Source organism: Herpailurus yagouaroundi, unplaced genomic scaffold (genome assembly GCF_014898765.1).
Source record: "Herpailurus yagouaroundi ecotype Mexico unplaced genomic scaffold, PumYag 213, whole genome shotgun sequence".
Taxonomy (NCBI): domain Eukaryota; kingdom Metazoa; phylum Chordata; class Mammalia; order Carnivora; family Felidae; genus Herpailurus; species Herpailurus yagouaroundi.
In genome coordinates, this window is record NW_024412444.1 from 4,826,147 (window position 1) to 4,846,866 (window position 20,720).

Here is a 20,720-nt window from a genome sequence, read left to right on the forward strand (position 1 = left end):
TTCCTTCCTTCCTTCCTTCCTTCCTTCCTTCCTTCCTTCCTTCCTTCTTTCCTTCCTTCCTTCCTTCCTTCCTTCTTTCCTTCCTTCCTCCCTCCCTCCCCCCTTCCTTCCTTCCTTCCTTCCTTCCTCCCTCCCTCCCTCCCTCCCTCCCTCCCTCAGATATTTACTGAGAGCTCACAGTGTTCCAGGCAGGGGGTGATACAGTGTGATTATTGGTGAAAACATTCCTGCTCTGGTGGAACATGCCTTGTAAAGGCACAGACAGATTCAGGAAAAAAAAAAACACACACACACACAAAATGTGATGAGTGTCTGGAAGGGGAGATAATGCGGAGGCTTTAGGAGCACATGGCTTGGAGGCTTTTCCGAGGAATAGAGGGTGTCCAGCATCTGTGATAAATTGGATGACCCTTGAATGATGAGTGAACTGGGGGGGGAGGGGGATGGAGCAGAGGGGTGAAGGATGAGGGTCCAGCATGTCCCCTGTCTTCCGGCAGTTCTCCTTCCAGTATCATCTTGCTCTTACATCCACTGCCAGTTCCCAGGACCTCTGCATGCAATAGCCAGAGAACCTGGGTCCTTCTGCTTCTGAAAGGTGGCTGAACCCCCCCCTCCCCCCACCAGCCATCAGCCCTTTCTAATTTTAAAGCAGTAGCTCCCTTGATTGAAATCTCAATTTGGGAACAGGCCTAGGATTGGCCTGTGGCTTGGAATTTTCACCAATAAGCAGAGTGGGAGGTGGAGAGGCGTCCCTTTAAGCAGCAGGGAGGCAGCCTGGAGAGCTTGAAGCTTCTCTCCCCAGGACCTGAGTGATTATCCTGGACCCGGAGCTGCGCACGGAGCAGCTGCCACAGCCCCGGGAATGTCACCCCCCTTGCGCGGAGCCCCCGCAGGGCCCCCTCTGGCTCCGGGCAGTTGGCGGCCAACGCCCCGCTGGGCTTCTTAGCCGCGGCCGCACCCCCTGTCCCCAGGTCTGCGGCCCCCTCCCCCTTCCCCCCACATCCCCGCCAGCAGAGGCGCCGCAGCGGCGAGCAATGCGAGGCTGAGCCTGGTAAGTGGCCCCCCTGTGGCCCGGGAGCACCGAGGGGGCGAGGGGGCGCTGGGGTGCCGTGGCTTCTGGTTTTCACGACCCTCCCAGGCATGGGAGCCTTGAGCTGCTGGGACGCTAACCCCTGGTAGTGATGCGCCTTGCAACACAGAGACACTGAGGAGGTCATGAGCTCTGGGGAGGGGACCTAGAGATTGTTTTGATCTGTCTACCGGCTATTGCGCAGCACCATCATGAACCGGTAATAGTGACAATGATACCTTGGCGTGGGGGGGGGGGGGGGGCGATGGCTGTGCCTGTGTTAGGACGACTTTGGGGGAAACATTTCAACTTCTCTGAACTTGCCTTTGAAACCCTCATCATGATCTTAGAATTCACTTTCCTCAAATATGTAAAACGTGTTTATTGCTAGTGACCTACTTCTTTCTTTCCCTTACGCTATCAAAAAATATTTTCAGTGTCTTCCCGAAGGTCATCCAAAAATGAAGTCCTCCTCCCCATGCTCCTCGTTGCTTGTCTTCCTAGAACTTTTAATACTCATTTCTTTTCTCCTTGGTAGATGTGCATAATTAAGCAGGTCTGGAAACGTTCATGTATTCTGTATGAATTGGGGTGGGGGGGGGCGCCTGGAAGTGGGGAAGAGACTCCCGTCTCCTGGCCTCTAAGTTCAGTTAGGGGAGCCTATAGGATGGAGAAAGCTTTTGTCTGTATGTGGGGATTGGGGGATAGTTATTGGAATCCTACTGTTGCAAGTTTCCAAAGGCACCCTCCACTTCTGGGAGTCAGGACCTGATGAGGACAGGAAGCATGCAAATCTAGAATGCCCGGGGAAGCTGTTATCCTAGGACATTTTAAAACCAAAATAATCCATGGGGTTGGGGGGGAGGAGGGGAGGAGGGAAAGTTTATTGAAAAGACACAGTTTTAGCTTCCCTCCTCTCCCTCCCCAGTCTGTTCACTTGTGTATAAATGAAGCAAGAAGCTGGAAGCCTAATGCAAAGGGTCAGAGATTTTTTTTTTTTTTTTTTTAAATTGAAGCAGCTGGAAGAAATGCCTTCCAAAATTGGAGCAAAGTCTGATGCTTGGATTGCCAAACTCCATTTCTGCCCATATGAAAATATTTTGACTTTTAGCAGACCTCATTTTGCTGGACTGGCCTTCCTTTCCAGTTGTTTAGGTGGTGTGTATCATTTGTATGCTTTGGGTTCCCTGCTTTCTGCAAACAGATGTTTTTATCTGTGCAACTGGTTGAATATTGAGAAAGATGGCTATGGCCCCGTGTATGTACAGAGCGAACAAATAGCGCTTGGGGAGGATGGGGGCATTTCCTTTTCAAATTGTCAGTTGCCAAATCTTCCCAGCCGTTGGGCAATTCAGATAAAGGTGTCAAGTGAGCTGAGCAATGAAGAATTTATATGTGCAGCTAATTCTGCTCGTCCTACAATAAAACATCTTCCCATGGGGCCAAAAAGTCGGGGGAAGGGAGGCTTATAAAAATGATCCTATGTTCTTAGTCACTGACTACCCAGCTCCCCCTGGATTTCTGAGAACCTGCCAGGAGAAACTGTTGACTGAATGGAAGTTTCAAGAAATGCAGAACAGAAATCAGTACAAGCCCTCCTCGAGTGACTTTTATTTCTGTTTGGAGGAAAGGAACACTTTGTTAGAATAACAAATCGTGGCTGCTTTTCAAGAGCAGAAAATGGTTCTTGTTCTGAAGGCAGATTCGTTTTAAGAGTGTGAATCATTTGGTTTAGGGTTTGTTGGTTTTTTTTTTCCCCCTTTTGCGGTGGAGGCTTGGAGATGATTAAACGTCCTGTCTGCAGGAAATTACCAGGAGATTTGAGTATTTTCCTGAATCAGCCTCAGATGGTACACAGCTTTGGGTGTAATACAAGAAAGCTGTGTTACCAGGCAATCTTTCTGCATTGATAACCTCAACTCCCAGTCTTTCAAGCTTCTCCATCAACAAGCCTTTTATTTTTTATTTTGGGGGTTGTGCTTTCATTTAAGACTGAAATAACTCTCTCATTCCCTTCATGAGCTTTTTAAGATGGAACTTATTTTTGAGACAGTTTTATCGAGCGCACTTCCCCATTGGCCTCCTCCCACCAGCCTCAGCAGGAAAAGCTCTTGGCTGCTTTTCCCAAGATTTCCTTTAAGCCGGGATTGTTATCCTTAGGGACACAGATGTCTCGAGGAAGGAGATGCGCCAGGCTTGGATCTAGTGCTCACCAATTTGGTGGTGACATTTATGGTCTGTGTAGAGCTGTGTGCAGAGAAGACAGAGGGGTTCTGTGTTGAGTTTACCACAAAGTGCATCGTGCATCAACGGTGTGGAGGATGGGCAATTAAAAGCCTGGAAGGGACAACTAGGGGACACAACGCACCATTTTGTCAAGTTGTGCTTAGAGATCTATGGTTTTTAGTAATTGGGAAAACCAAAGCTTAGAGATGCTGTGCTCCCCAGGCTATTTTTCTTAATCTTCCCTGACCCCCTCCCATTAAGCACTTCCTGGCCACATCATCAAATAGGAGAGCTCTGGGTGAAAATAAACTCCATGCACTCTTCCAATGTCAATGAGAGGAAGCAGAGGGAGTCATGTTTTTAGCTGCCAGAGCACAGAATGGTAACCCTTGTTGAATAAAATGAAACTTTATGAAAATGGTAGTGCGAGTTTAAATGCAACGTTCAAAAAACGTTTCTCTGCTCTTTTTTATTTTCTCAAAATCTAAATGGCAAGGGATTCTTTTTCAGGACACTGAGCGTTTGATTACCATGCAGTTGTTTTGGTGACGTTCTTTTTTTCATATCCTGCTGCTTTGCGTGACAAGCAGGGGAAGACTTGTTTTTTGCAGAGATTGTATCTGGACATTTTCCAGAACAACGGAAGGTGTCGGGGTGGTGGAGGGGACAGACAGATGCAAGTACTGTGGGACTCAGTGTCTGGGAAGACTCATGAATGATTTCCCTGCAAATTTAGCCCATGGGCCTTTGAGAATTGCTTCACGTTTGACTTTTACCAGTCGTCCTCTGTGTAGAAATCATGGTACCCATCACGGGGGTCTCTCTCCTCACAAAGCACCTTCCAAGAAGATACTAATCCATGTATGCACGTGACGTTGCTTATCACGTCTTTGAAAATTTTCCTTCATGCCACGTTTTCTTCAAAAACCGTACACTTATGAAGACTTGATTGGTTGGAAACATTTGCAAAAGGTTACTAGCTTACTTGGCTTTCACCTGGGCTGCTGTAATTACTCATTTTAGTGTTTTCACTGATCAAGGTTCTCTTCAGGCTTCTCAGGATGAGCAAGTTATCTGTTGAGTTGGATTCCAGACAGTTCCATTTTTGACCACTTGGCTGTTAAGGCTGGAGTAAAGGTCTCCTATTTGCGCGTTGTAAATGATAATAAACAGAATGGTAGCTGTTCATTTACTGACGTTTTGCGAAGCACAGACTAAACGTCTCACCAACCTTTCTTAGACTGCACCGCACATAAGAATATCCTTCAGAGAGTCTGTTTCAGTAGATCTGTGGTGTGACCTGGGAATTTGCGTTTTAAGAAGCATCCCAGGCCGGACCTTGGGCTCTGTCTTGAAACAGCTTTTGCTTTTTTGTTCATGATCATTTAAAATCCTCCCAGTAACCCAAATAGGCACTGTTATCATGCCCATTTCACAGTTAAGGAAGGGTAGGCTCAGAGAGGTTCGGTGACTCCCTGGGGTCACACAGCTACTAAGTGGCCACGCGAGGGACCTGAACCAGTAACTTTCCAATTCCATCATCCATGTGCTCAAGCTTATGCTCGTGGTGGTTGGGAGGTCTTCTCTTACAGGTTGGGCTGACTGACCCTCCCCCCATCTCTCTCTGCTGAAGGCCCCTTTTCTAAGATGCTGGCATTTAGAAGACACTAATCGACAGGGACCCCTTCTATACAGTCTGCTGAGGCAGAATTGAGGAAGACTGAGTAGGAGTGTAGGCATTCATGTTAATACTTGAGGAGTGTCCAGCTAATTTGCCCTGAGTTCTCTAAGTGCTGAACCAAGACAAGTCAAGATCAGACTGATTGATTTGTGAGGTGCTTTTCAGTCCCCCAGCTTTTGAAATCTTTAAGGCAGCTCTGTTCCCTTCCCTGGGCCTTTTCCCAATGCCTGTGCATCTGTCCATCCACTTCCACAGGGTCCCCCCACGTGACCCCTCATGGTTCACATGCCCAAGAAGGTAGAAGCCTTTTCCTGTTGCCCATGGCATAAGCCCACCTCAAGTCCCTCATTTCCCTTCGTATTCTGTATAAATCTGGGCAGATTTCCTGCAGAAAACAAACGCAAAGGAAATATTGTGATTAGGAGAGGCAGAGAGGAGGAGTCTCATTTAGACCTCTTGCCTGATTCCCCCTTGGCCTGACCTGATTTCCCTTGCCTCTGGGCACATGGACTAGTGCCGATTTATCTTGCTTAATTGCTGCAAGATTGTGATATAGGACAAACCACTTAACCTCATGAGCTTTGCCTCCATTATCTGTAAAATGGAATGTTCATGTCAACCCTTTCTCCTTTGGGTACAAGTGACGGAACGACCAAGGAGGCGCTTTGGGCTTTGTTCACACACATTCTGAAGATGCTCTTATGTTGCCTTCCAGCAAGCAGCGGTTCCAGGTCCATGTTCTAGGGAGCACCTGTTGGCAGCTTGCACTTCCAAACAAGAAAACAAAAAATGAGTTCCTTGTGTGTGTGCAAAACGGGACATCCCACATCCTTTTTTGAGGAGTCACAATTCATAGGAGTATATTCAAGGCTCTGAGCCCTGGAGTAGAGAAACCTCTTTCGCTGTACGTGTTTCCTGTTGATGTGACCCCAGAACCCCTTTGCAGGGTCACCTGTTACTGTGCTGCATGATACAGCTGGAGGAACTGTTGTGTTTCCCAATGTTAGCTCTACTTATTGGTAGTGTGCCTTTAGACAGGTCACTTACATCTCTGAACCTCCGTTTCCTTCTCTCTGAAATGGAAGTAATGATGGCACCTACCCCACAGAGCTTTACATCAAGTTAAATAAGTTAAGAGATTGCCTTCCACCTGTCGGAAACATTCCTCTGAGACCTCTGGGAGCATCATTGCCTCCTCCTGGTTTTCTTCTCTCCCTCTCTGAGCTTCTCTGTGTCCCACTCACCCTATCTTCCTTTGCTTATTCTCCTCCACTTGTTCTTTCAAAGCTGGACGGCTCTTGTCCCCTTTCTTCATGATCTTTTATCGCTCCTTTTGCTTGCTCTCTTGTGTGACATCAGTCCTTGGCTGCATGTTGTCACATCCTGATGACTCTCCAGTTGACATGTTCAGCCTGTTCCTCTCTCCTGAGCTCCACGCTTAGGTACATACCTCTGTTCTTAGTGTCTTTATTAGGTGTTAAACAGGCTTCTCAAACTTCATGTGTCCAAGCACAACCCTAGATTTATCCCCCTGCCCGAGCCTTTACCACATCAGCACATGGACACCCCAGGCACCCAGCTGCTGAGCTGTACATACTTTGGCCATCTTTCGTCTTTCTCTTTTCCACACACTCCTTTGTCCAATCCAGTGGGAATAAGTCCTTGTGACTGTACCTCAAAAATATATTCCATATGGAACATGGGGAAGGGAAAAGGGAGAAGTGCTTGGAGAAGGGCTTCAGGTCACTTTCCGGGGTTCCGAAGATGCTTCTATCTCGATTAGAGAGCAGGTATCGCAGGTATAGGCAGTTGTCAAAATCGATCAGACTCTCCGTGTAAAATACACATTTTGCTGGATGTAAATTACACCTCAATTAAAAAAATATGCTAGAGGGGCGCCTGGGTGGCGCAGTCGGTTAAGCGTCCGACTTCAGCCAGGTCACGATCTCGCGGTCCGGGAGTTCGAGCCCCGCGTCAGGCTCTGGGCTGATGGCTCAGAGCCTGGAGCCTGTTTCCGATTCTGTGTCTCCCTCTCTCTCTGCCCCTCCCCCGTTCATGCTCTGTCTCTCTCTGTCCCAAAAATAAATAAATGTTGAAAAAAAAAAATTTTTTTAAATATGCTAGAAAAGATAAATATCCCAAACGGGACCACTGCTCACCATCTGCATGCATAACTTTAGACTGCCACTATCATGCCTCCCCTTGATTACTCAGTAACCTTCCCAAATACCTAGAGTTTCTAAAGCCTACATCAGATATCTCGCTCCCTTATTAGCACCTTCTAGCAGCTTCCCATTACGGTAAAGACAAACTCTAAGCAATTTACCATGAGCTATGAGATCCCCGCTCCCACCCCAGCCTTGTGGGCCCAAACCTGTCTCTGTACAGACATGTCCCTCCCCTGACCACCAGCATCTGTGCTCCAGTCATACTAGCCCTTTAACACCCCAAGCCCCTGCCTGCCTCTGGGCCTTTGTACTTGCTATTGGTTCTGCTCAGAATGTTCTGGAACTGTTCCTGGCTGGCAACTTCTCATCATGGACCTTCTTAGCTTAAATGTCATTCTACCAAGAGGGCTCCCTACCTGGCTTTGCTTCACCACCCCCAATACACACACACTATATTTTTCTCTGCCATGTTAACCTTATTAACTTTTGTCCCAAGCACTTCTCAAGATAGAAGTATTTGTTTTTCAGTGTGCTGTCTGCCTCCCCCTTCTGAAGGGCAGGGATTGTGATTCAGTTCCCATCTTCCATGCACAGTAGGGGCTCGCTAAGTTGAATGACAGTCACCGAGCTCAGTGTCTGATGGACCCAACTGCAAGAAAATTGTTAATCAACAGTTTTAAAGTTCTGTTTTTATTACTCTTCTCCTTTTCTTGTCTCCATTTTCCTTCTTGGGGATGGGAAGAGTTATGTCCTTTGTGACCCCACTAAATCCACGTATTTAATGTTTCTGACCCTTTGTTTTGTTTTGCTTAATTACAAAACAAGGTCAGTGACAGCTGCCCTTTGTAGAGGTCTATAAACTCTTTGGAGGAAGGTGTTATCTCAGTAGGAGTGAGGCATTAGTGTTTTATCACCTTTTAAAAATTGTCCCCACAGCTAATGGTTTTCTTTGAAGACCCTAGCTCTCCTGCTGAGGAAACCTTACTAGATCCGCTGCTGCTCTGGGAACATTACTTGAGATGCAGAGATTTTTAAGATTTACTGAAACTCCCACAAAATGGCTTTGGAACTCAGAGGGCAGTAAACATGTGTGTATTTTAATCTGTCAGAGAAAATCTTGCCCAGAGAACAAAGGTTGCCCTGGATGTATAGTGCCCCAAACTTCCTCCCCTCCCTGTTCGCAAAGACTCTCACCCAGCGCCATTACTGGAATACTCATTTAATAATCAAAGCAAAGGATTGTAAAGAGTAAAAATCAACAAGTATTGGTGGGGATGAGGATGTCTTTCCCTGGGTGGGAAGACAGTTGATACAGGCATTTCTGGAAACGCAATGACCACGGTTTATTTGTATTGTTGATCCAGTCACTAGAACAGGAACAGTGCAGGGGGCTTATTTGCTCGGAGCTCTGGTTGGAAGCATTAAAGGGCCCTTACAGAGCTCAGGGGGCGGTGCTGTGATTGATGAGTAATGTCTGCCGTGTGTGGACAAGAATCATCTTTGGTCCTGTCTGTAAGGAATGAGATGGTTAGATTTGGAAGGGCCCAAGGAGATTATCCAGTCCAACTCTCTTGACCTGGTAACTACTGAGCTGTGTTTTGAGGGCTTTAGAAAAATAATCATGAGCTTAGCAAAGTAGTAACCCTTAACTTTTTAGGCCTTTGTTTCCCTCGTGGGTCTCATCAGTGCTTTCTGTACAGTACAGTGCTTCCTAGGAATATTTGGTGGGATCCTCCAGTTAAGTTTGGGAAATTCTGCATTACCGTATCCCTTCTGAAACATACATGCAGCACAGGAAACACAGGAGAGGTCCTGAGAAGTTCACCTATAAAGAAATTGATCTTGGGGCGCCTGGGTGGCTCAATCGGTTAAGCGGCCGACTTCGGCTCAGGTCATGATCTCGCGGTCCGTGAGTTCGAGCACCGCATTGGGCTCTGGGCTGACGGCTCAGAGCCTGGAGCCTGTTTCAGATTCTGTGTCTCCCTCTCTCTCTGACCCTCCCCCGTTCATGCTCTGTCTCTCTCTGTCTCAAAAATAAATAAACATTGAAAAAAAAATAAAAAAAAAAAAAGAAATCGATCTAACCTTGTTTCCCAAATCTGCGTGATCCCGGGGACACCTGTCACCACCCGATAGAACACCGTCTTGAGATGATGCCAAATGATATTTAGGGGGTGGGGAGTGTATTAGTTTCCTAGGCCTGCTGTATCCAAGTGTCATTCATTCGGTACCTTTTAGCAAAGGAGATATATTCTTTCACAGTTTTGGGTTCTAGAGCTTTGAAAATCAAGGTGTCGGCAGAGCCATACTCCTTCTGGAAGCTCTGGGAGATACTGGTGCCTGCAAGCAGTCCTTGTTATTTCTTGGTTTGTGGGCATATCACTCCCAGTACCTGCCTCTGTCTTCACAGGGCCTTCTGTGTGAGTGTGTGTGTGTGTGTGTGTGTGTGTGTGTGTGTGTGTGTGTTAAATCTCCCTCTGCCTTTCTCTTATCAGTATATTTACAATGACATTTTGGCTCACCCAGATAATCCAGAAGAATCTTCTCATTTCAAAATCTATAATTTGATCCACAGGGACCCTTTTCTCAAATAAGATAACATTTACAGGTTCCAGGATTTAGGATATGGACCTATCTTTGCGGGGTCATTTTTCACCCTTGCACAAGGACATTTGAGTCAGGAGTCAGGAGACCTGGATCAAGTCCTTGCTCTGCCAAGAGCTTCACCCCCGACAACTACATGGGGAAGCAAGTAGAATGCTTTAATCAAGAGACAGGGACCGTTTCTTTACCCCTCAAAACCTCAGTCCCCTCCCCTATTACATGGGATGTGATTGTGCATACTTCATAGGGTTATGATAAAGATGAAATGAGGTGGGATGCCTAAATGGCTCAGTCAGTTAAGTGTCAGACTTTGGCTCAAGTCGTGGTCCTGCAGTTCACGAGTTCAAGCCCTGCATTGGGCTCTGTGCTGAGAGCAGAGAGCCTGCTTCGGATCCTGTGTCCCCGCCTTGCTCTCTGCCCTTCCCCCTCTCATGCGATGCGTTCTTACTCTCTCTCAAAAATAGACCAACATTTAAAAAAACAAAAAACAGGGGTTGCCTGGGTGGCTCAGTTCAGGTCATGACCTCACAGTTTGTGGTTTCGACCCCCCCCCCCCCGCCCCCCCACCGCTGCCCCGTGTCGAGCTCTGTGCTGACAGCACAGAGCCTGGAGCCCGCTTCTGATTCTGTCTCTCCCTCTCTCTTTGCCCTTCCCCCACTTATAGTCTGCCTCTCTCTCTTTCTCTCTCTCTCTCTCTAATAAACATGGGGCGCCTGGGTGGCTCAGTCGGTTAAGCGGCCGACTTCAGCTCAGGTCATGATCTCACAATCTGTGAGTTCGAGCCCCGCATCGGGTTCTGTGCTGACAGCTCAGATCCTGGAGCCTGCTTCAGATTCTGGGTCTCCCTCTCTCTGACCCTCCCCCGTTCATACTCTGTCTCTCTCTGTCTCAAAAATAAATAAACGTTAAAAAAATTTTTTTAATAAAAAATAAATAAACATTTAAAAAATTTTTTTAACAAAAAAGATTAAATGAGGTCATTCTTCCAGCGTGCTTGGCACAGGTAAGTGCTATTAGCTTATTACTGTAATTACATGTTTTTACTATCACTGTTATTCCTACCACTCTTACCTTGTTCCTTCTCTTTGAACTTTATTGTCACGTGAGGTAATAGAGACTGCTTCCTCACACCAAATGGCCACATTCCTTTTAGAACTAGTGGACGGTTCTGGATCTCTCAAAGGCCTCATTATATTTTTTAAGTCTTCTGAGTGAAGTATAATATACATACAGGAAAGTGAACATAGGCGTTTAGCTCAGGGAGATTGGGTAAACTGACCACACCCATGTCACTAGCACACAGGTCAAGAATCAAATGTCACCAGTGCCCCAGAGCCCCTTCTGTGCCCCTCTTCAGGCTTTTAACACTAACCAGTATCCTTACTTCTAGCATCCTTACTTCTAACAGAGTCTTCCTGTTTTTATGTCTTCTAGAAACAGAATCCTACAACTGGCACTCTTTTGTGTCTGGATTCTTTGACTCAGTGTTTGGTTTGTGAGAGTCCATCATTTTGTTGTATGTAGTTGCAGATCATTAGCTGTACTTGTTTAGTGTTCTGTTCTTAACTAGACCACATTGTGCCCATGTAATTGTTGAGGGGTGTTTGGTTAGTTTCTAATCAGAGGCTATTACAAGAGTACTACAGTGGTCATTTGAGTATATATCCTTTTGGGGAATATATAATGCTAGAACGCAATCCATAGTACTTTTAGTCCAGAACTCTTCCCTCCGCCTCCCTCTGCCAATAGCCTGTTTCAGATGCTTTTGCAACATGGAGAGTGTCTCATAACCAAGGGTCATGGCTGCTTTGAAGGAACCATTCTCCTTCCCTCCTACCCACCAGCCCCTAAACTGTTGGCCAATCCTATGGGTCCATGATGGTTGAAATATCTTGAATGACCACACTTTCCAGAATATTCTTCCCTTGGCCTGCTTTCCAGTGGGCTGGAACCAAATGTGGTAATTTCAAAGTAGTCGGTTAACACCCAGCCAGGGATACAACTCCACCTCCTGGCATCCCGCTCAGTGCCACCCCATTCATTTACCCACGCTCCCACTGCCAGTGCGAACTGCACCCATCCTCTGCTGACAGGCTTAAGGAGAGACGAGACGGGTCACAAACACCCGAGGCCTCCACTGAAGCAGTCGTACATGCCCATTTCATAATCCCAAGTCTGGCATTTAGAACAACCCAGACTGTCTTATAGATTAGAGCGTGTGTCCATCTGAAGGTTGGGGGCAGAAGAGTGGAGGGAAGAGTTGGCACCGCCTGGTAGGTGATGTGGGCATGAGCCAGAAACTTGGCATCATTGCCGACAAAGGTTGGGAGCTGCTGGTTTGACTCAGCCATATAATTTTCCTTTTGTTGGGGAAGGTGGGAACGTACACTTCAACCGTTCCTGGTGTTACGTGCCTGAGAGATTCTTCCTAGATCCCCGAATTGAGTTTAATTATGGATGAAGCATTACTACCATACGGTGAACGGTAGAATCCTATTTGTGGCTTTGCCTGGTGTTGTGTTAATTTGTGCAAGGTTACCCGTGTCAAATCTGGAATTAGCTGGGGGCCTAGAGGATGGATATCAGGCTTGGGGACGTTCCAGAGAGGTCTAAGTGAAATTGGGCTTATTGTGTCGCTTTGTCTTATCCATTTTGTCCCTTTCTGTGATAGGTGGCCTTAAACTTGGCCTATGACAGGTGGAGTGGGAAGGGAGGCCTGGGAAACAATACATTGTCAATGTCTTTGTAATGCTCTTGGGTTTATTTTCTATTGCCTGATGTCCAAGAAGTGGGAAGCAAGTGGGGCTGCTTGGGAAGGGTGAGGTTGACTCTGGAAGATTTCTTATCTCTTAAAGTCAACAAAAAGTTAAGCCATGCTTTTCTATAGGATTATCATCTCTCACAAAAATGAACAAATGTTTGAGGAACTTCTCTGCCAACCTCCTTTGGAGATATAATTATAATGATAGCTGCCCTTTATTAAGCCTTTTAAAAATATGACCAGCAGGGTCATGGGTCTCTGTTGGGAGTCAACAGACGTTTCTTTGGTAAAGGGCCAGACAGTAAATATTTTAGGTTTTGCAAGTAAAAAAAAAGGGGGGGGGGGACAGAATGTAGGTACTTACATAATGTCAGATCAGATTTCCACAAAATTTTTATTGACAAAATCCATAGTGTAGTGATAATAACTGAGAGCAATGTTTTCCATCATATAGGCCTACTAATGAGAAGAAAGGAATTCTTTTTTTGAGGAGGTGGGATGGTCATTATTATTCCCTCTCGTGAAATTGATGGCAAATGCTGATCTCAGAAAATCACTTTTGTCCAGTGGGCCCTATAAAAGCAGGTGCTGGGCTGGATTGGACCTGCAGGCCATAGTCTTTCTTATTTACATTTTTGCTGAGCTTTATGTATCAGTAAGGATTAAGTTGGGCTGCATAGGACAGAGAAAAACTCCATAATGGCGTAAATGTGTTAAGCATGTATTTCTCTCTCTGTAAAAAGAAGTTTAGAGGTGACTGTGAGGGCTGATGTGGCAGCTTCTCTGTGTCATAGTAACCTAGGTTTATTTTAACTGCCCTGCCAACCTCAGCATACGGCTTCTGTCCTCAAAATCACCCCCTGGTGCCAGCCACTGCCAGCACATTTGCATTTCAGTAAGCAAGAAGAAAGGGAAGAAGTGCCCATCTCCTCTTTTTTTAAGGCAACCTCTCAAAGTGCCACCCACTCCTACCCCGGTCTCGTTGGCAGGACGTGGTCACGTGATCACACATCTCTGCAGAAGAGGGTGTCTTGTCCAGATGTCAGTGTGCTGAGAGAACAGTTGGAATCCTAACTACGCAGGGGGCAGGAGATCAGTTGGGATCCGTAACTGGAGATCTCTGCCATATGTAACAAGGACAGAAGGTGAACCTTGGGGAGATTGCCATCTTCCCCAGGGCCATGAGGTAGCAGACTGGGAGTTGAACCAGCTCTACCTAACTTCGGAGTCTTCTTTCCCTCTCCCCGAGTCTACCCTTAAGCCTTGTGGGGAGGTCTACGTGCGTAACATTAGGAATGAGGTGGTGAGTGATCTGTGTGTATCCTTGCTCCTTACAAAGACATTCCCACGGTACCTGTAAGGAGGGGTGACACCCATCATCCTTCAGCAGAGGGCCCTTTAAAGGCAGGACGAGGGCACGTGTCTGTGGCCAAAGCCTAAAGGAGGCCTCCTTACTTCCCCCTGAACACTAATGCAAATCTTGAGATCCTACCGAACCTTTTCTGCAGTCACACAGAACGGGAAGCAAATACAGTGACCAAGAAGCTGAGGCACTCAGAGAGAAAGCTGGCGGGCCTTGTCATGAGCCCACTTACCTACCAAGGTAGATTGGAAGCAGACATAGGAGCAAGGAAACAGTGCCTGGGCCTGTGGCCTCTTAACCTGATCATCCTCACAACTCTGGCTTGGCATTTAGCCAGCTTGGCCCACAACTTCTTTTCCTGCCTGGGAAGCGGGGGAACGGTGGATACGAGGTCTCAGTTGCCTTCTGCTTACTACACATCTGACATACTTGTACATATTCCATGCATGTGGGCAGAATCTGAAAGCTCGTACCTATATATAGGTCTGTGTGTGTGTATATATATATATATATATATATGAATAATATAGGTATAGGTACAGATGTCCAGCTATCAGAACATCTGAGTGCTTGCTAAGTACCAAACAATTTAACTCCGGTAACCTCCCTGCAGTCCTTGGGGGTACCACTGTCCCCTCCACGTTAAGGACAAGTCAGGACAGTGTTGAGAGGGTCAGTCCCTTGTTCAGGACCACAGGGCTGTACATGGCAACCCCAGGCACACAGACTTGAGTCTTCACTTGCGACTATCCTGCTTTTGACTAGAATACTTCAGTCACCCTGTAAGAGAAAAGCTGTGATCGCATTTTCAACAAAACATACGGGATTACGACGGAAGGAATGATTTAATTTTGACTTGGGGGGAGAAATAGGCCAAGTTCCCAAGTAGTGGTGACATTTGGGCTGGACTCAGTGCATAGGGTCATTGGGGGGGGGGGGTAGAAGGAAATCCATTGACACAGATTATTATTGGTTAAATGTGTTCTACAGTCTGCTGTAATAATAAGTAACCAGTCCTGGCCAGTGAGGAGGTGAGAAATGGATTCAGGGGCCCATCTTTTTGTTCACCTTCCTCTGAAGATTCCCATCACCATAAACATAGCCAGTCCATATTCCCAAAGCGGCTTCGTGTCCAGATCAGTCTCGCGTGTCAGGTTGGGAGCCAGGAGCAAAGCTTCTTGCCAGGAGATGAGTTACACTGAGTTCTAATGGTCTCGTATTGAATTGTTTGTTCCTCTTTTTGCTGTATTCAGGACTTTGGTTTGTCTAAACTGGGCTGTGTGATGATACAAAGGAATCAAGCTCATAAATAAAAGAGGAGGTGAAAGTAGGTTTTAGTAATGAGGCTTCTGCTTAATCGCATCAGCAAGCGAAGGGAAGAGCCATTAAATATTTATTCAGTTGTTGCATTAACATTTTCACTGCGCCTGCTGTGGACTAAAACTCTCTGGAGGGTTCAGTTGTCTGCCACCAAACAGGGAAGGGAGCCGTGGCTGAACCAAACCCTCCACCTCTATTATTACAGACTTCCATCTCTCTGAGGGGCCCTAGGAGACCGCATTAATAATCGCCAGTTGTTCATGGAGACTTGGTTGAAGTTGAACACAGTGAGACAGTGCACAGGCATTGATGGAGCGTCAGCAGACTCCCCACCTTGAAACGCCTCTCGTGTGATCAGCCAGCAGGTCCCGTGCACATTCCAAGCTGCCCTTTGATTTTTTTCCAAGGCCACTGTTTCTTGAGGGTTCTGTTTATGATTCGTTTCATTATGACAAACCACGGCAAGATGCAGAGCCAGATGCAGACCCTTGGTTCTTCCTGGCGGGGGCCCCACCCTTCTTAGTTTAAAAAATTCTTTAAATGGGGCTGTGTTTGCATGGGGTGAGAGAGTGCAGGCCGCGTCAGCAGACCCGGGGCCTGTCTTATGGTCACCTTCCAAATAAGGCTTGCTGTAGGTATTCTAGCCGCTGTAAAGTCTTGAGCTGGTCAAGGAGTCAATTATTATGCATTAAAAGGCAATTCATCGTCTAAGGTAGTGAACTCTTGTGTTATTTTTAGGCCAGCTCTTAACTTATGTGGTATGCAAGAACAGGGTTTCTCACGTGAACTTGTAGAGGGTTCATGGATTATCCAGGGTAGGAGGTAGAGAGAGACCAGCAGGGGTCGGTCTCCGAACAACTTCGTGATGATCCCATAGTTGATGAGTTTTTAACAAGGACTTTGGAGTCAGACAGCAGTTCACATCCCAGCTCTGCCATTTCCCACTTTTATGATGTTAGGCGGGTCACTTACGCCGCATAAGCATTTGTGTCTTTGCCCGTGAAATGGATTAATTGTGGTATGTGCCTCGAAGAATTGCTCTGAGGAAAAAATGAGATAATGCACATAAAGCCATCGGGAAAATACCTGGTACCCAGTAACCACTTGTTAGGGGGTAGCTGCTGTTATTATTTCTTAAAGTTTTAATTCTGTCTAACCTAGAACTTTCTAGCCCCTGAGACTTCCTGTAAGGCCAGGTAGGAGATGAATCTCGAGTCATTAAATCATGGACATTCAGAACTGGAAGGTACCAAGAAAAGATCGTCGAATCTGGAGTCGGCCAAGTATGGCACTCCCGCTGCATCCAGCCTGCAGTGTTTATGCTTTTTTTAATTTTTGTTTTCTTCAGGAATGAGATTTAGCGATTCATCACTTATGTGTAACACCCGGGGCTCTTCCCACCAAGTGCCCTCCTTGATGTACCTCAGCCATTTAGCCCTCCCCACCCACCCCCTCCACCCCCCGCCCAACACCCTTCCAGCAATGCTCATTTCTCTGTATTTAGGAGTCTCTTATGGTTTGCCCCCCGCCCCCTGGTTTTATCTTATTTTTGCTTCCCTTTCCCTTGTGTTCATCTGTTTTGTTTCTTAAATTCCACATATGAGTGAAATCATATGATCTCTGTCTTTTCTCTGACTGACTTATTTCGCTTAGCATAATCCCCTCTAGTTCCATCCACGTTGTTGCAAATGGCAAGATTTCCTCCCTTTTGATCGCTGAGTAATGTTCCACGGTATATACACACCACCTCTTCTTTATCCATTCATCAGTCGATCAGCCTGCAGTCTTTTTTGGTGCACAGTTTTATCAGAACACGTTCATGCCCATTCAGTTATGTTTTGTCTATTTCTCTATGGCTGTTCTCATACTGCAAGGGCAGAATTGAATAGTTGTGACAGAGATGGTAAGAACTACATGGCCCTCAAAGCCTAAAAGATTTACTCTCTGATCTCAGCAGAACAGGTTTATTGACCCCTGATCTCATCCACTGAGGGTTTTCCCCTGAGAAAACCCAGGCCCCCTACGGGGACCAAGGCTCGAAGGGCTACACAGCCAAGTCTTGATCACAAGCTCCCTGGCTGCTCCTGTGCCATTGTGCATCCTGGCTCCTGGTTTGGCAGGAAAGGGATGTGTGAAGCAGTGGGCAAGGCTCATGCCACTGGTGTCTTTCAAACCATAGCCGAAGTGCTCTTGCCTGGCAAATAGACCAATTCACCATGGAGAAAACACCCTCTTCGAGGTAAAGGATCAACCCTGGGATGATACAGGATCATGCCCACCACTCTGTTCCTCATGCCAGCTCAGCTGAAGGAGTTACAGCCCCACACTCCGTTCTCTCCAACCAGTCAACCAGTTGAAGGGGAGGGGATCTTTCCATAGGACCCCCCCCCCCCACCTCGCATGTGGTAGACCTGGCTGGGCACAGTCAGTGGTGACCAAGTATGGCATTTCCTGAAAGAGGCAGCCCGTGGGGGAAGTAATTTTCACAGGCTTTTGGTGGCAGAGGCTCTCCCTATGCTGATGGCTGCCTCTTTTATCATTTTAAGCTTCGTATTTGAAGCACTTCATTTAATTCTTCCAGCAGCCTTAGAAGATAGGAAACTGTTGTGACCGTCACTTTCCAGAGGAGGAAGGGGAAGCTCCAAGTGGTTCAGTAACTTGTTCAAGATCATAAGATCACTGGTGGAACCAAGGGCCTGAATGAGGTCTGTCAGGTTCCAAAGAAGAGAAAAGAAGGCCTGTATTAGAGGTGAGGAAAGACCGGTGGCGTAGGCGTCGGCTATGCTTATTACCTTTCTTTTTTTTTTTTTTAAGACCATCGTGGGTTGATTCATACACGTTCTTAATCTGTTTGCTATAATGTCTTCAGTGTATTCCATTAAAATGTGAATTCACCCATAGGAACGTCTGACCAGAAAAGCAATAAATCATGGCTGCGTCCAAAGTGGCAAGAGATCCCTGTCCTTGGATGGTTCATGAGAGGAGGAGGATACGTCTTTGTGTGCACTGATGTGTCCCCAGAGCCTAGAACAGGGCCTGGCATGTATTAGGAGCTTAGTAAATATTTGTGGTGTATTGGACAAAGTAGAAATCAAGATGTGAAATGTTATCAGCTTAAGTCACCAAATGCAACGGGGCTGCTCCCCTCAAAAGGCAAACCCAATATAGGCAAAGGGGCCCAGACGCAGACTTGGAAATTGAAAGCTTCAGGCCTGCAGATCAGAATGAGCAGCAGTGTGCAACAGACACCCAGATGTGAGCAAGTCCGTCACCTCTGACCCCTCCTTGTAGTTCTCAGCCTTGCGTGCAAAACGGACCGTCTGCCCCTTAACAGAAATGTTAAGGAGTATCTTGTGACTGCTCCTCTCCGTCCAGAGGAAGTGTGCTGAATGTCAACTTGGAGGATATAAGGCACGCTGATACTGGGGATGTGTCCCAGGCGGAGGGACCAGCACACGCAGAGCAGGCCCGGGGTGTCGAGGAACAGTGAGGAGGAGGATCTTGGGGCTAGAGCGGGAGTGGGTGAGCAGGGAAGAGGGGAGATAGATGCCAGAGCACAGAAGACCTTGCTGGCCTGGAAAAGGACTTGGGTTTTCGCTCCAAGCTGGAAGGGAAGCCCATAGAGGCCTTCACACCGTGCGGTAAATGAGACCGCCCTCGGTTGCCAAGTGCAGAACTGCAAGTCAGAGCAGTACAAGCCAAGAAGGAAGGAATGTATTGGCTCTTGGGAATGCTGAGGGGTGGATCTTACTTCAGGGTCCGTTGAGTGTGTATGTATTCTTGCACCATGTCCCAAGGGACTCTTCTCTCGCATCTGCTCTGCTGTGCGTTGGCTTCCTTTCCAGGCAGGCTTTCTCCACTCTTCACCAAAGGTGACCGTTGGCAGCTTCACACCCGAGGGTGCCGTGACATGAGGAGCACGGCTTTCACAGTCTTCCGGTGTCCTTACCAGTGCCCTTCCCATGAAAAAAATACTGACTGGCCCCGTCTTGCTGACACACACACATGGACTGATCAAGGGCAGGGGAGAGTAGTGTGGGATGCTCTGGTTAGTTGATTTGGGTCCTGTGCCCACCTACAGGCAAGGTAAACTTGGTCTCTCTACAGTCCTTTGGTTCCCAGTGTGGTCCACTTCTTCCCCTCTCATGGGGATATTTGCCCATGTCAGAAAATACCAATAGGAGACGAACCCAGAATAGCCCCATGAGACTATAGCTCCCCAAGGAGAACTCGTAACGTAGGCCCAGGAATGGCCTGGCTCTCATAGCCTTCCGTAAAACCCGCTGATGGGTATGGGGCGCCTGTGTGGCGCAGTCAGTTAAGCGTCCGACTTCAGCCAGGTCACGATCTTGCGGTCTGTGAGTTCGAGCCCCGCGTCAGGCTCTGGGCTGATGGCTCAGAGCCTGGAGCCTGTTTCCGATTCTCTGTCTCTCTCTCTCTCTCTGACCCTCCCCCGTTCATGCTCTGTCTCTCCCTGTCCCCAAAATAAATAAACATTGAAAAAAAAATTTAAAAAAAAATTAAATAAATAAATAAATAAATAAATACCCGCTGATGGGTAACACCATGGTTGAGAGCTAAAATCAGCGTTTCCTTTGGTGGTCAAGGGGAAGGAAGCAGTAGTAGCATTTGAAATCCTGAGTTCCCTCCTGCTTCTCTCCTGAAGAATTTTCAGGCTTTGAGCTAGTCATTAAGCTTCTGTTTTCTCTTCAGGAAAATAGGTAGAAAAAGACCGGATCTTACCACGTGTCTGGAAGGGGTTGAACTGAAGCTCCATGTGAGAGCAATTTATAAATGATAATCTACACAAGTAATGCGTGCTAGAGACACCCTATTGTGTGCAGGAGGCTTTGCTCCCCGTTATGTGTTCCACAAGAGAGGCTCTATCCTCCAGAAGCATCCATCATAGTGTGGGTGATAGGAACATACTTATAGTATAAGACAGCAAAGTAGAAAAGTACCCCCCCCCAAAAGTGGGAGGGATTCAGACTTGGACCACAGAATATTCTTGGGGTGCTGTGAGCTATAGCAATGAGCTATAAGGCTCAAGAAAAAGAGTGGTGTAGCCTTCAAAGGCATTTACTGTGTAGCTTCTCTCCTTTCAGGGCCTTGCAGTAACAAACGGTTGGGTGTGTGGTTTATTGGTAAGTAATAATGTTTCACACTGAGCCTCCATTTGACAAGACCGGTACTACACTTAATGCAGCTGCTTTTATTTTCTTAGATCGTTAATGTTTGTATTTTCCTTTATGGAAGGGGGAAAGATTGTCAGAGGTTTAAAGGTAGTTCATCATACTGAGGAAATGTTTGATACGTTTGTACATCACAGGAGTTCACTTTAAATCACAGTTTTAAATGACAGCTTTGATTTGCAGAATCTCCTTTTAAGAGTTAAATTCTCAACATATCTTTCAGCTTCCCTTAAGTTCTGTTACTAGCCAAAGTATTGTGTGATCATGGTTTCTTTTCTTTCTTTCTTTCTTTCTTTCTTTCTTTCTTTCTTTCTTTCTTTCTTTCTTTCTTTCTTT

General features: G+C 46.7%; 1 protein-coding gene across 3 annotated transcripts in view; it reads left to right on the top strand.

Annotated features, from left to right (window-relative positions):
* The window catches only part of PRICKLE2 (prickle planar cell polarity protein 2), a 332,250-nt gene that overhangs the window by 166,663 nt on the left and 144,867 nt on the right, over positions 1–20,720 (top strand). Inside the window, exon 1 of one of the 3 annotated variants that reach the window (XM_040454535.1) lies at positions 760–1,051. The exons of the other annotated variants lie outside the window; for them this stretch is intronic. The gene's annotated coding sequence lies outside the window, so the exon portion shown is untranslated. Of the gene's footprint in view, positions 1–759; positions 1,052–20,720 lie in introns of those variants that run through there. 3 annotated transcript variants of the gene reach the window in all.